Here is a 14,563-nt window from a genome sequence, read left to right on the forward strand (position 1 = left end):
ATGTCACCTAGCATGTGCCACCCACATGGTGCAGCACTCACAGCCACCAATATTCAGCCGCGTCACTCCCTGCCCAGGAGAATGTCACCTCAACATGGCACCTGCATGGCAAGGTGGTCACACCACTGGGTGTCACGTCTGCATGGTCACACCCCATCCTGCAGGTTGCCACCTGGCAAAGGTCAACTGCATGGTGAGGCTGTCATGGCTGCCAGATGTCTCCTCTGCCTGAGCACACACTGCCTGGTGGGGAGCCACCATGCACAGATCACCCACATGATGAGGCCCTCACAGCTGCTGGGTGTCACCTTGTTTGCTTCACACACCACCCAGTGGGGTACCACCTCGTATGGGTCACCCGCATGGAGAAGCCATCACTGCCACTGGGTGACAGCTTAGCTCAGTCACACCATGTCTTGTGGGGAGCCACCTCACTTGGGTCACCCATGTGGTGAGGCTGTCATAGCCATGGGATGTCACCTTGACCCCTTCATAGCTTTCACAGCAGGGTGCCACCACGCTGGAGCCACCTAAGAGGCAAGGGATCATGACCACCATGTGTCATCTCAGCCACGTCACACCCCACCAGGCAAGGTGCTACCTCACCCATGTCACCAGCATGGTGAGGCTATCAAGGCCGCGAGGTGTCACCTAAGCCCACTCAGACACTGCCCGATGGGGTGCTACATAGTGCATGCTACTCACATGGCTAGGCCATCATGGCCACCGGGTGTCACTTCAGCCCCGTCATTCCCCACCCTGCCAGGTGCCACCTTGATGTGCCACCCACATAGCTAGGCAATCACACCACTAGGTGCCACCTTGTCCCTGTGACACCACACCTGGCACCATGTCATCTCTTGTGTGTCCCCCATGTAGTGAGGCCATCACGGCCCCTGGGTGTCACCTCTTCCTGGTCAATACCCACCTGCCAGGGTGTCAACTAGCATGTGCTTCCCTCAGGACGAGACCATCACAGCCACCAGGTGTCACCTCAGCCCGATCACACACTGCACAGTGGGGTGTCACCTGGTGCATGCCACCTGTGCTGCAAGTCTGTCTTGGTCAAAGTGTGTCACCTCAACCCGGGCATACCCCACCATGTGAGATGCCACCTCGCATGGTTACTCACATTGTGAGCACCTCTATGCCACCAGATGTCACCTTGGCCTGGTTACACCCTGCCAGGCAGGGTGCCAGCTCATGTGGGTCACCCATGTGGTGAGGTCCTCATGGCCACTGGGCATCACCTTGGACCAGTCACACACCACCTAACGGGGTGCCACTTTGCAAGGGTCACCCATGTGATGTGGCTCTCACAGCTGCTGTGGATCACTTTGGCCTGGTCACACTGCAGCCTGCAGGGTGCAATCTCACACTTGCTACGATTGTGGTGAGGCTGTCATGGCCACCAGGTGTCACCTTGGCCTGGTCACAACCCACACAGCATGGTGCCACCTCTTGCAGGTCACCCATGTGGCAAGGCCATCACTGCTGCCGGGTGTCACCTCAGCTCGGTCACAACCTGCCAGCAGGAAGCCACCTAGTATAGGTCACCAGGGTTGCAAGGCTGTCACAGCCACAGGGTGTCCATTGACCCTATCGCACCTTGCCTGGCAGGGTGCTACCATGTGTGTGCCACCCAAGTGGTGAGGCCATCACAGACACCAGGTGCCACCTCGGCCCTGTAACACCCCACCTGGTGGGGTGCAACCTTGCACTTGCCACCCATGTAGCTGGGCCATCACAGCACCATGGGTCACCTCGGCACCCTTACACCCTGCCCAGAGCGGTGGCACTTTGCAGCTTCCACCCACATTGCAAGGCCATTACAGCTGCTGGGTGTCACTTCAGCCCCACCACACCCTGCCTGGTGGGGTGTTAACTCATGTGATTCACCCATGTGGTGAGGCCACCAGGGATATCAGGCCTCACCTCAGCCCAGGCACATCCACCCTGTGGGGTGCCACCTTACATGTGTAAGCCATGTGGTGAGGCCGTCAGTGTTGCCAGGTCTCACCTCAGCCCAGGGACACCAAGTCCGGCCTGGAGCCACTTCATGCATGCCACCCACATGGCAAGGCCATGATGGCCACAGGGTGTCACCTAGGATTATCAAACACAGCCCAACAGTGTACCACCTTGCGCATGCCATGCATGTGGTGATGCTGTCATGACCATCAGGTATCACCTTGAATTGGGCACATCCCATCAGGCATGGTGCCATCTCGTGAGGGTCACCTGGGTTGCGAGGCCCTCTCGGCCACCAGGTGGCACCTAGGCCCATGCACACCCCACCCACCAGAGTGCCATCTCACAAGGGTCACACTTGTGGCATGGCCCTCATGGCAACCGGCTGTCACCTAGGCCCAGGCACATCCAGCCCAACAGGATGCCACCACGCATGGGTCACCCATGTGGTGAGGCTGTAATGGCTGCCAGATGTCACCTCAGCTCAGTCACACCCTGCCCGGCAAAAAGCCACCTCACATGGGTCACCCGTGTTGAGAGGCTGTCACAACCACGGGGTGTCCATTGACCCCATCACACCCTGCTGGCAGGGTGCCACATCATGCATACCACCCAAGTGCTGAGGCCATTATGGTCACAAGGTGTAACCTCGGTCCAGTAACACCCCACCCAGATGGGTGCACCCTTGCACTTGTCACACACATAGCTGCACCATCAAAGCCACTGGGTGTCACCTAGACCCCCTCACATCCCACCTGCGGTGTGCCACTTTGCATGTGCCACCCATGTTGCAAGGCCATTATGGCTGCCAGATGTCACCTAAGATCCATCACACCCCACCTAGCAGGGTGCCACCTCACATCAGTCACCCACGTGCTGAGGACATCAGGGCTGCCAGGTGTCACATCAACCTGGGCATATCCACCCAGTGGGGTGCCACCTCACATAGGTAACCCACGTGGCAAGTACATCATAGCTGCTGGCTGTCACCTCAGCCCAGGCACACGCCACCAGATGGGGAGCCACCTTGCACCTGTCACCCGAGTGGCAAGGCCATCACAGAAGCTGTGTTTGACCTTGGCCTGGGCACATGCCGCCTGGTGGGATGCCACCACACCAGGGTCACCTATGTGGTGAGGCTGACATTCCATTGGGTTTCACCTCAGCCCAGTCACACATCACCTGGGGGCTGCCACCTCGCATGGGTCACCCACATGTTGATGCCCTCATGAATGCTGGGATTCACTTGCGCCTGGGCACACACCAACTGGAGGAGTGCCACATACTGTGGTGCATCTGCCTGATGAGGCCTGCATGGCAGCTGGGTGTCACCTAGACCTGGTCACACCCCACCCATCATGGTGACACTTCGCACATGCCACCTGCATGGCGATGTGGTCAGGAGGCCGAGTTTCACCTCGGCTACTTCAAAACCTGCCCAGTGGGGAGCCACATCATGCAGGTGATGCACGTTGCAAGACCCTCATGGCCAGGGTGTCACTTAGGCCTGGTCACACCCCACGCCACAGAGTGCCATTTTACACATATCACGCATGAGGCAAGGCCGTAATGGTCACTGGGTGTCACCTCGGCCCAGTTACACACTGCCTGGCTGTGTGCCACCATGTGTTTGGTCTCCCATGTGGCTAGGCCTTCATGCCCACTGGGTTTCACCTCAGAACTGGCACAACCTGCCCAGCTGGGTGCAACCTCATGTGGGTCACCCACTTATTGAGGCCATAATGGAAGTGGGGTTTGACCTCGGCCTGGGCAAATCCCACCCAGAGGGATGCCACTCCACATGTGCCATCCACATGGTGAGGCCATCATGGCCAGCAGGTGTCACCTCGGCCTTGGGACACTCTGCCCAGTGGAGAGCAACCTCATGCATGCCACCCATGCGGTGAGGCCTTGTACAGGTCACCTGCATGGAGAGGCCATCACAGCCACCAGGTGTCACTTTGGCACAGTCATGTGCTGCCCAACAGGTTGCCACATCACACTGGTCACCCACGTGGTAAGGCTGTCATGGCCCCTGAGTGTCACCTTGGCCTGGGCACACCCATCCCAGTGGGGTGCCACCCATGTGGTGAGGCCATCACAGAACCTGTGTTTGACCTTGGCCCACAAACACCTGCCCAGTGGGGTTCCAGCCTGCCAGGGTCACCAATGTGGTGAGGCCAACACACTGCCAGGTGTCACCTAGGCCTGGGCACACTTCACCTGGTGGGATGCTACATCTCATTGGTCACCCGCATGTTCAGGACATTACTGTGGCCTGGTGGAAACTCGGCCCCATCACTCCCTACCTGGTGGGGTGCTACCTCATACAGGCCACCCACATGGCAAGGCCGTCACAGCCACCAGGTGTCACCTCATCCCCATTGCACTCCACCCATCAGGGGGCCACCTCACACGGGTCACCTGTGTGGCAAACCCATCATGGCCGCCAGGTGTCACTTCAGTCCTGACAATCTCCACCAGGTCAGGTACCACCTCACATATGTCACCAGCATGGCAAGGTCATCATGACCATGGTGTGTCACCTCAGCCCCATGACACACCACCTGGCATGGTGAAACCTTGCATGAGCCACCCGCGTGGTGAGGACATCACAGCCACTGGGTGTCAAAATGGCCCAGACACACGCCTCATGGTGGAATGCCACCTCATGCAGGTCACCCATGTGGTGAGGCCGTCACAGCCACCATGTGTCACCTCGGCCCCAACTCTGCCAACCTGATGGGGTGCTACCTCACATGTGCCACCCACATGACAATGCAGTCACAGCCACTAGCTGTCACCTCATCCCCATGACACCACACCTGGTGGGGTGTCATCTCTTGCATGCCACCCATGTGATGAGGACACCACAGCCACCAGGTGTCACCTTAGCTCAATCACACTCTGTCCTCCAGTGTGTCACCTCATGCAAGCCACCCGTGCGGTGAGTCCATCACAGTCATCAGGTGTCACCTCAACCCAGGTGCACCTCGCCGTGTGCAATGCCACTTCGCACGAGTCACCTGAAATGTGAGGCCATCATGGCTGCCAGGTGTCACCTAGGCCTGGGCACACCCCACCTGGTGGGATGCTACCTCTCATTGGTCACCCGCATGTTGAGGACATTACAGTGGCCTGGTGGAACCTCGGCCCCATCACTCTCTACCTGGTGGGGTGCTACCTCGTACATGCCAACCACATGGCAAGGCCGTCACAGCCACAAGGTGTCACCTCAGCCTGGTCACACCCTCCCCAGTGGAGTGTCACCTTACACATGCCACCCATATTGCTCATCTGTCACATAAACCATGTGTCACCTCAACCTGGGTGCACCCCTCCCAGCACTGGTAACCCACGTTGCAGGGCAATCATAGCAACCAGGTGTCACCTCGGCATGGGCCCACCCCACCCTGCAGGATACCACCTCATGCGGGTCACCAGTGTGTTGAGGCCCTCACGGCCGCCATGTTTCACCTAGGCCTGGGCACACCCCACCCAGTGGGGTTTCAACTCACGAATGTCACCCATGTAGTGAGGCCTTCATGGCTGCTGGTTGTCACCTTGGCCCAGTCATACACCACCCAGTGGGATGCCACCACACAGCGGTAACCAGCGTGGCGAGGCTGTCACAGCTGCCAGGTGTCATTTTGGCCCGTTCACACCACGCACAGCTGGGTGCCACCTCGTGCTAGCCACCCACGTGGCAAGTCATCTCAGCCACCATGTTTCACTTTGGCCCCATCACTCTAGGCCTGGTAGGGTGCGACCTCACATGTGCTACCCACATGGTGAGGCAGTAACGGCCATAGTGTTTTACCTCATCCCCATGACACCATGCCCAGTGGGGTGTCATCTCTTGTGTGCCATCCATGTGGCAAGCCCATCATGGCTGCCGGGTGTCACCTCAGCCCAATCACACCCTACCTAGCAGGGCTAACCTCATGCATGCCACCCACATTGCAAGTCCAATGTGGTCGCTGTGTCATGTCAACCCAGTCACACCACACCATGCAGGATTCCAAATCGCATGGGTCACCTGTGTTGTGAGGCCTTCACAGCCACTGAGTGTCACCTCGGCCTGGGTACACCTTGCCCATTGGGATGTCACCTAGCATGTGCCACCAACATTGTGCAGCACTCACAGCCACCAATATTCAGCCGCGTCACTCCCTGCCCAGGAGAATGTCACCTCAACATGGCACCTGCATGGCAAGGTGGTCACACCACTGGGTGTCACGTCTGCATGGTCACACCCCATCCTGCAGGTTGCCACCTGGCAAAGGTCAACTGCATGGTGAGGCTGTCATGGCTGCCAGATGTCTCCTCTGCCTGAGCACACACTGCCTGGTGGGGAGCCACCATGCACAGATCACCCACATGATGAGGCCCTCACAGCTGCTGGGTGTCACCTTGTTTGCTTCACACACCACCCAGTGGGGTACCACCTCGTATGGGTCACCTGCATGGAGAAGCCATCACTGCCACTGGGTGACAGCTTAGCTCAGTCACACCATGTCTTGTGGGGAGCCACCTCACTTGGGTCACCCATGTGGTGAGGCTGTCATAGCCATGGGATGTCACCTTGACCCCTTCATAGCTTTCACAGCAGGGTGCCACCACGCTGGAGCCACCTAAGAGGCAAGGGATCATGACCACCATGTGTCATCTCAGCCACGTCACACCCCACCAGGCAAGGTGCTACCTCACCCATGTCACCAGCATGGTGAGGCTATCAAGGCCGCGAGGTGTCACCTAAGCCCACTCAGACACTGCCCCATGGGGTGCTACATAGTGCATGCTACTCACATGGCTAGGCCATCATGGCCACCGGGTGTCACTTCAGCCCCGTCATAACCCACCCTGCCAGGTGCCACCTTGATGTGCCACCCACATAGCTAGGCAATCACACCACTAGGTGCCACCTTGTCCCTGTGACACCACACCTGGCACCATGTCATCTCTTGTGTGTCCCCCATGTAGTGAGGCCATCACGGCCCCTGGGTGTCACCTCTTCCTGGTCAATACCCACCTGCCAGGGTGTCAACTAGCATGTGCTTCCCTCAGGACGAGACCATCACAGCCACCAGGTGTCACCTCAGCCCGATCACACACTGCACAGTGGGGTGTCACCTGGTGCATGCCACCTGTGCTGCAAGTCTGTCTTGGTCAAAGTGTGTCACCTCAACCCGGGCATACCCCACCATGTGAGATGCCACCTCGCATGGTTACTCACATTGTGAGCACCTCTATGCCACCAGATGTCACCTTGGCCTGGTTACACCCTGCCAGGCAGGGTGCCAGCTCATGTGGGTCACCCATGTGGTGAGGTCCTCATGGCCACTGGGCATCACCTTGGACCAGTCACACACCACCTAACGGGGTGCCACTTTGCAAGGGTCACCCATGTGATGTGGCTCTCACAGCTGCTGTGGATCACTTTGGCCTGGTCACACTGCAGCCTGCAGGGTGCAATCTCACACTTGCTACGATTGTGGTGAGGCTGTCATGGCCACCAGGTGTCACCTTGGCCTGGTCACAACCCACACAGCATGGTGCCACCTCTTGCAGGTCACCCATGTGGCAAGGCCATCACTGCTGCCGGGTGTCACCTCAGCTCGGTCACAACCTGCCAGCAGGAAGCCACCTAGTATAGGTCACCAGGGTTGCAAGGCTGTCACAGCCACAGGGTGTCCATTGACCCTATCGCACCTTGCCTGGCAGGGTGCTACCATGTGTGTGCCACCCAAGTGGTGAGGCCATCACAGACACCAGGTGCCACCTCGGCCCTGTAACACCCCACCTGGTGGGGTGCAACCTTGCACTTGCCACCCATGTAGCTGGGCCATCACAGCACCATGGGTCACCTCGGCACCCTTACACCCTGCCCAGAGCGGTGGCACTTTGCAGCTTCCACCCACATTGCAAGGCCATTACAGCTGCTGGGTGTCACTTCAGCCCCACCACACCCTGCCTGGTGGGGTGTTAACTCATGTGATTCACCCATGTGGTGAGGCCACCAGGGATATCAGGCCTCACCTCAGCCCAGGCACATCCACCCTGTGGGGTGCCACCTTACATGTGTAAGCCATGTGGTGAGGCCGTCAGTGTTGCCAGGTCTCACCTCAGCCCAGGGACACCAAGTCCGGCCTGGAGCCACTTCATGCATGCCACCCACATGGCAAGGCCATGATGGCCACAGGGTGTCACCTAGGATTATCAAACACAGCCCAACAGTGTACCACCTTGCGCATGCCATGCATGTGGTGATGCTGTCATGACCATCAGGTATCACCTTGAATTGGGCACATCCCATCAGGCAGGGTGCCATCTCGTGAGGGTCACCTGGGTTGCGAGGCCCTCTCGGCCACCAGGTGGCACCTAGGCCCATGCACACCCCACCCACCAGAGTGCCATCTCACAAGGGTCACACTTGTGGCATGGCCCTCATGGCAACAGGCTGTCACCTAGGCCCAGGCACATCCAGCCCAACAGGATGCCACCACGCATGGGTCACCCATGTGGTGAGGCTGTAATGGCTGCCAGATGTCACCTCAGCTCAGTCACACCCTGCCCGGCAAAAAGCCACCTCACATGGGTCACCCGTGTTGAGAGGCTGTCACAACCACGGGGTGTCCATTGACCCCATCACACCCTGCTGGCAGGGTGCCACATCATGCATACCACCCAAGTGCTGAGGCCATTATGGTCACAAGGTGTAACCTCGGTCCAGTAACACCCCACCCAGATGGGTGCACCCTTGCACTTGTCACACACATAGCTGCACCGTCAAAGCCACTGGGTGTCACCTAGACCCCCTCACATCCCACCTGCGGTGTGCCACTTTGCATGTGCCACCCATGTTGCAAGGCCATTATGGCTGCCAGATGTCACCTAAGATCCATCACACCCCACCTAGCAGGGTGCCACCTCACATCAGTCACCCACGTGCTGAGGCCATCAGGGCTGCCAGGTGTCACATCAACCTGGGCATATCCACCCAGTGGGGTGCCACCTCACATAGGTAACCCACGTGGCAAGTACATCATAGCTGCTGGCTGTCACCTCAGCCCAGGCACACGCCACCAGATGGGGAGCCACCTTGCACCTGTCACCCGAGTGGCAAGGCCATCACAGAAGCTGTGTTTGACCTTGGCCTGGGCACATGCCGCCTGGTGGGATGCCACCACACCAGGGTCACCTATGTGGTGAGGCTGACATTCCATTGGGTTTCACCTCAGCCCAGTCACACATCACCTGGGGGCTGCCACCTCGCATGGGTCACCCACATGTTGATGCCCTCATGAATGCTGGGATTCACTTTTGCCTGGGCACACACCAACTGGAGGAGTGCCACATACTGTGGTGCATCTGCCTGATGAGGCCTGCATGGCAGCTGGGTGTCACCTAGACCTGGTCACACCCCACCCATCATGGTGACACTTCGCACATGCCACCTGCATGGCGATGTGGTCAGGAGGCCGAGTTTCACCTTGGCTACTTCAAAACCTGCCCAGTGGGGAGCCACATCATGCAGGTGATGCACGTTGCAAGACCCTCATGGCCAGGGTGTCACTTAGGCCTGGTCACACCCCACGCCACAGAGTGCCATTTTACACATATCACGCATGAGGCAAGGCCGTAATGGTCACTGGGTGTCACCTCGGCCCAGTTACACACTGCCTGGCTGTGTGCCACCATGTGTGGGTCTCCCGTGTGGCTAGGCCTTCATGCCCACTGGGTTTCACCTCAGAACTGGCACAACCTGCCCAGCTGGGTGCAACCTCATGTGGGTCACCCACGTATTGAGGCCATAATGGAAGTGGGGTTTGACCTCGGCCTGGGCAAATCCCACCCAGAGGGATGCCACTCCACATGTGCCACCCGCATGGTGAGGCCATCATGGCCAGCAGGTGTCACCTCGGCCTTGGGACACTCTGCCCAGTGGAGAGCAACCTCATGCATGCCACCCTTGCGGTGAGGCCTTGTACAGGTCACCTGCATCGTGAGGCCATCACAGCCACCAGGTGTCACTTTGGCACAGTCATGTGCTGCCCAACAGGTTGCCACATCACACTGGTCACCCACATGGTAAGGCTGTCATGGCCCCTGAGTGTCACCTTGGCCTGGGCACACCCAACCCGGTGGGGTGCCACCCATGTGGTGAGGCCATCACAGAACCTGTGTTTGACCTTGGCCCACAAACACCTGCCCAGTGGGGTTCCAGCCTGCCAGGGTCACCCATGTGGTGAGGCCAACACACTGCCAGGTGTCACCTAGGCCTGGGCACACCTCACCTGGTGGGATGCTACATCTCATTGGTCACCCGCATGTTCAGGACATTACTGTGGCCTGGTGGAAACTCGGCCCCATCACTCCCTACCTGGTGGGGTGCTACCTCATACAGGCCACCCACATGGCAAGGCCGTCACAGCCACCAGGTGTCACCTCAGCCCCATTGCACTCCACCCATCAGGTGGCCACCTCACACGGGTCACCTGTGTGGCAAACCCATCATGGCCGCCAGGTGTCACTTCAGTCCTGTCAATCTCCACCAGGTCAGGTACCACCTCACATATGTCACCAGCATGGCAAGGTCATCATGACCATGGTGTGTCACCTCAGCCCCATGACACACCACCTGGCATGGTGAAACCTTGCATGAGCCACCCACGTGGTGAGGACATCACAGCCACTGGGTGTCAAAATGGCCCAGACACACGCCTCATGGTGGAATGCCACCTCATGCAGGTCACCCATGTGGTGAGGCCGTCACAGCCACCATGTGTCACCTCGGCCCCAACTCTGCCTACCTGATGGGGTGCTACCTCACATGTGCCACCCACATGACAATGCAGTCACAGCCACTAGCTGTCACCTCATCCCCATGACACCACACCTGGTGGGGTGTCATCTCTTGCATGCCACCCATGTGATGAGGACACCACAGACACCAGGTGTCACCTTAGCTCAATCACACTCTGTCCTCCAGTGTGTCACCTCATGCAAGCCACCCGTGTGGTGAGTCCATCACCGTCATCAGGTGTCACCTCAACCCAGGTGCACCTCGCCGTGTGCAATGCCACTTCGCACGAGTCACCTGAAATGTGAGGCCATCATGGCTGCCAGGTGTCACCTAGGCCTGGGCACACCCCACCTGGTGGGATGCTACCTCTCATTGGTCACCCGCATGTTGAGGACATTACAGTGGCCTGGTGGAACCTCGGCCCCATCACTCCCTACCTGGTGGGGTGCTACCTCGTACATGCCACCCACATGGCAAGGCCATCACAGCCACAAGGTGTCACCTCAGCCTGGTCACACCCTCCCCAGTGGAGTGTCACCTTACACATGCCACCCATATTGCTCATCTGTCACATAAACCATGTGTCACCTCAACCTGGGTGCACCCCACCCAGCACTGGTAACCCACGTTGCAGGGCAATCATAGCAACCAGGTGTCACCTCGGCATGGGCCCACCCCACCCTGCAGGATACCACCTCATGCGGGTCACCAGTGTGTTGAGGCCCTCACGGCCGCCATGTTTCACCTAGGCCTGGGCACACCCCACCCAGTGGGGTTTCAACTCACGAATGTCACCCATGTAGTGAGGCCTTCATGGCTGCTGGTTGTCACCTTGGCCCAGTCATACACCACCCAGTGGGATGCCACCACACAGCGGTAACCAGCGTGGCGAGGCTGTCACAGCTGCCAGGTGTCATTTTGGCCCGTTCACACCACGCACAGCTGGGTGCCACCTCGTGCTAGCCACCCACGTGGCAAGTCATCTCAGCCACCATGTTTCACTTTGGCCCCATCACTCTAGGCCTGGTAGGGTGCGACCTCACATGTGCTACCCTCATGGTGAGGCAGTAACGGCCATAGTGTTTTACCTCATCCCCATGACACCATGCCCAGTGGGGTGTCATCTCTTGTGTGCCATCCATGTGGCAAGCCCATCATGGCTGCCGGGTGTCACCTCAGCCCAATCACACCCTACCTGACAGGGCTAACCTCATGCATGCCACCCACATTGCAAGTCCAATGTGGTCGCTGTGTCATGTCAACCCAGTCACACCACACCATGCAGGATTCCAAATCGCATGGGTCACCTGTGTTGTGAGGCCTTCACAGCCACTGAGTGTCACCTCGGCCTGGTTACACCTTGCCCATTGGGATGTCACCTAGCATGTGCCACCCACATGGTGCAGCACTCACGGCCACCAATATTCAGCCGCATCACTCCCTGCCCAGGAGAATGTCACCTCAACATGGCACCTGCATGGCAAGGTGGTCACACCGCTGGGTGTCACGTCTGCTTGGTCACACCCCATCCCGCAGGTTGCCACCTGGCAAAGGTCAACTGCATGGTGAGGCTGTCATGGCTGCCAGATGTCTCCTCTGCCTGAGCTCACACTGCCTGGTGGGGAGCCACCATGCACAGATCACCCACATGATGAGGCCCTCACAGCTGCTGGGTGTCACCTTGGTTGCTTCACACACCACCCAGTGGGGTACCACCTCGTATGGGTCACCTGCATGGAGAAGCCATCACTGCCACTGGGTGACAGCTTAGCTCAGTCACACCATGTCTTGTGGGGAGCCACCTCACTTGGGTCACCCATGTGGTGAGGCTGTCATAGCCATGGGATGTCACCTTGACCCCTTCATAGCTTTCACAGCAGGGTGCCACCACGCTGGAGCCACCTAAGAGGCAAGGGATCATGACCACCATGTGTCATCTCAGCCACGTCACACCCCACCAGGCAAGGTGCTACCTCACCCATGTCACCAGCATGGTGAGGCTATCAAGGCCGCGAGGTGTCACCTAAGCCCACTCAGACACTGCCCCATGGGGTGCTACATAGTGCATGCTACTCACATGGCTAGGCCATCATGGCCACCGGGTGTCACTTCAGCCCCGTCATTCCCCACCCTGCCAGGTGCCACCTTGATGTTCCACCCGCATAGCTAGGCAATCACACCACTAGGTGCCACCTTGTCCCTGTGACACCACACCTGGCACCATGTCATCTCTTGTGTGTCCCCCATGTAGTGAGGCCATCATGGCCACCGGGTGTCACTTCAGCCCCATCATTCCCCACCCTGCCAGGTGCCGCCTTGATGTGCCACCCACATAGCTAGGCAATCACACCACTAGGTGCCACCTTGTCCCTGTGACACCACACCTGGCACCATGTCATCTCTTGTGTGTCCCCCATGTAGTGAGGCCATCACGGCCCCTGGGTGTCACCTCTTCCTGGTCAATACCCACCTGCCAGGGTGTCAACTAGCATGTGCTTCCCTCAGGACGAGACCATCACAGCCACCAGGTGTCACCTCAGCCCGATCACACACTGCACAGTGGGGTGTCACCTGGTGCATGCCACCTGTGCTGCAAGTCTGTCTCGGTCAAAGTGTGTCACCTCAACCCGGGCATACCCCACCATGTGAGATGCCACCTCGCATGGTTACTCACGTTGTGAGCACCTCTATGCCACCAGATGTCACCTTGGCCTGGTTACACCCTGCCAGGCAGGGTGCCAGCTCATGTGGGTCACCCATGTGGTGAGGTCCTCATGGCCACTGGGCATCACCTTGGACCAGTCACACACCACCTAACGGGGTGCCACTTTGCAAGGGTCACCCATGTGATGTGGCTCTCACAGCTGCTGTGGATCACTTTGGCCTGGTCACACTGCAGCCTGCAGGGTGCAATCTCACACTTGCTACGATTGTGGTGAGGCTGTCATGGCCACCAGGTGTCACCTTGGCCTGGTCACAACCCACACAGCATGGTGCCACCTCTTGCAGGTCACCCATGTGGCAAGGCCATCACTGCTGCCGGGTGTCACCTCAGCTCGGTCACAACCTGCCAGCAGGAAGCCACCTAGTATAGGTCACCAGGGTTGCAAGGCTGTCACAGCCACAGGGTGTCCATTGACCCTATCGCACCTTGCCTGGCAGGGTGCTACCATGTGTGTGCCACCCAAGTGGTGAGGCCATCACAGACACCAGGTGCCACCTCGGCCCTGTAACACCCCACCTGGTGGGGTGCAACCTTGCACTTGCCACCCATGTAGCTGGGCCATCACAGCACCATGGGTCACCTCGGCACCCTTACACCCTGCCCAGAGCGGTGGCACTTTGCAGCTTCCACCCACATTGCAAGGCCATTACAGCTGCTGGGTGTCACTTCAGCCCCACCACACCCTGCCTGGTGGGGTGTCAACTCATGTGATTCACCCATGTGGTGAGGCCACCAGTGATATCAGGCCTCACCTCAGCCCAGGCACATCCACCCTGTGGGGTGCCACCTTACATGTGTAAGCCATGTGGTGAGGCCGTCAGTGTTGCCAGGTCTCACCTCAGCCCAGGGACACCAAGTCCGGCCTGGAGCCACTTCATGCATGCCACCCACATGGCAAGGCCATGATGGCCACAGGGTGTCACCTAGGATTATCAAACACAGCCCAACAGTGTACCACCTTGCGCATGCCATGCATGTGGTGATGCTGTCATGACCATCAGGTATCACCTTGAATTGGGCACATCCCATCAGGCAGGGTGCCATCTCGTGAGGGTCACCTG

This window comes from Hippopotamus amphibius, chromosome 3 (genome assembly GCF_030028045.1).
Source record: "Hippopotamus amphibius kiboko isolate mHipAmp2 chromosome 3, mHipAmp2.hap2, whole genome shotgun sequence".
In the NCBI taxonomy this organism is placed as follows: domain Eukaryota; kingdom Metazoa; phylum Chordata; class Mammalia; order Artiodactyla; family Hippopotamidae; genus Hippopotamus; species Hippopotamus amphibius.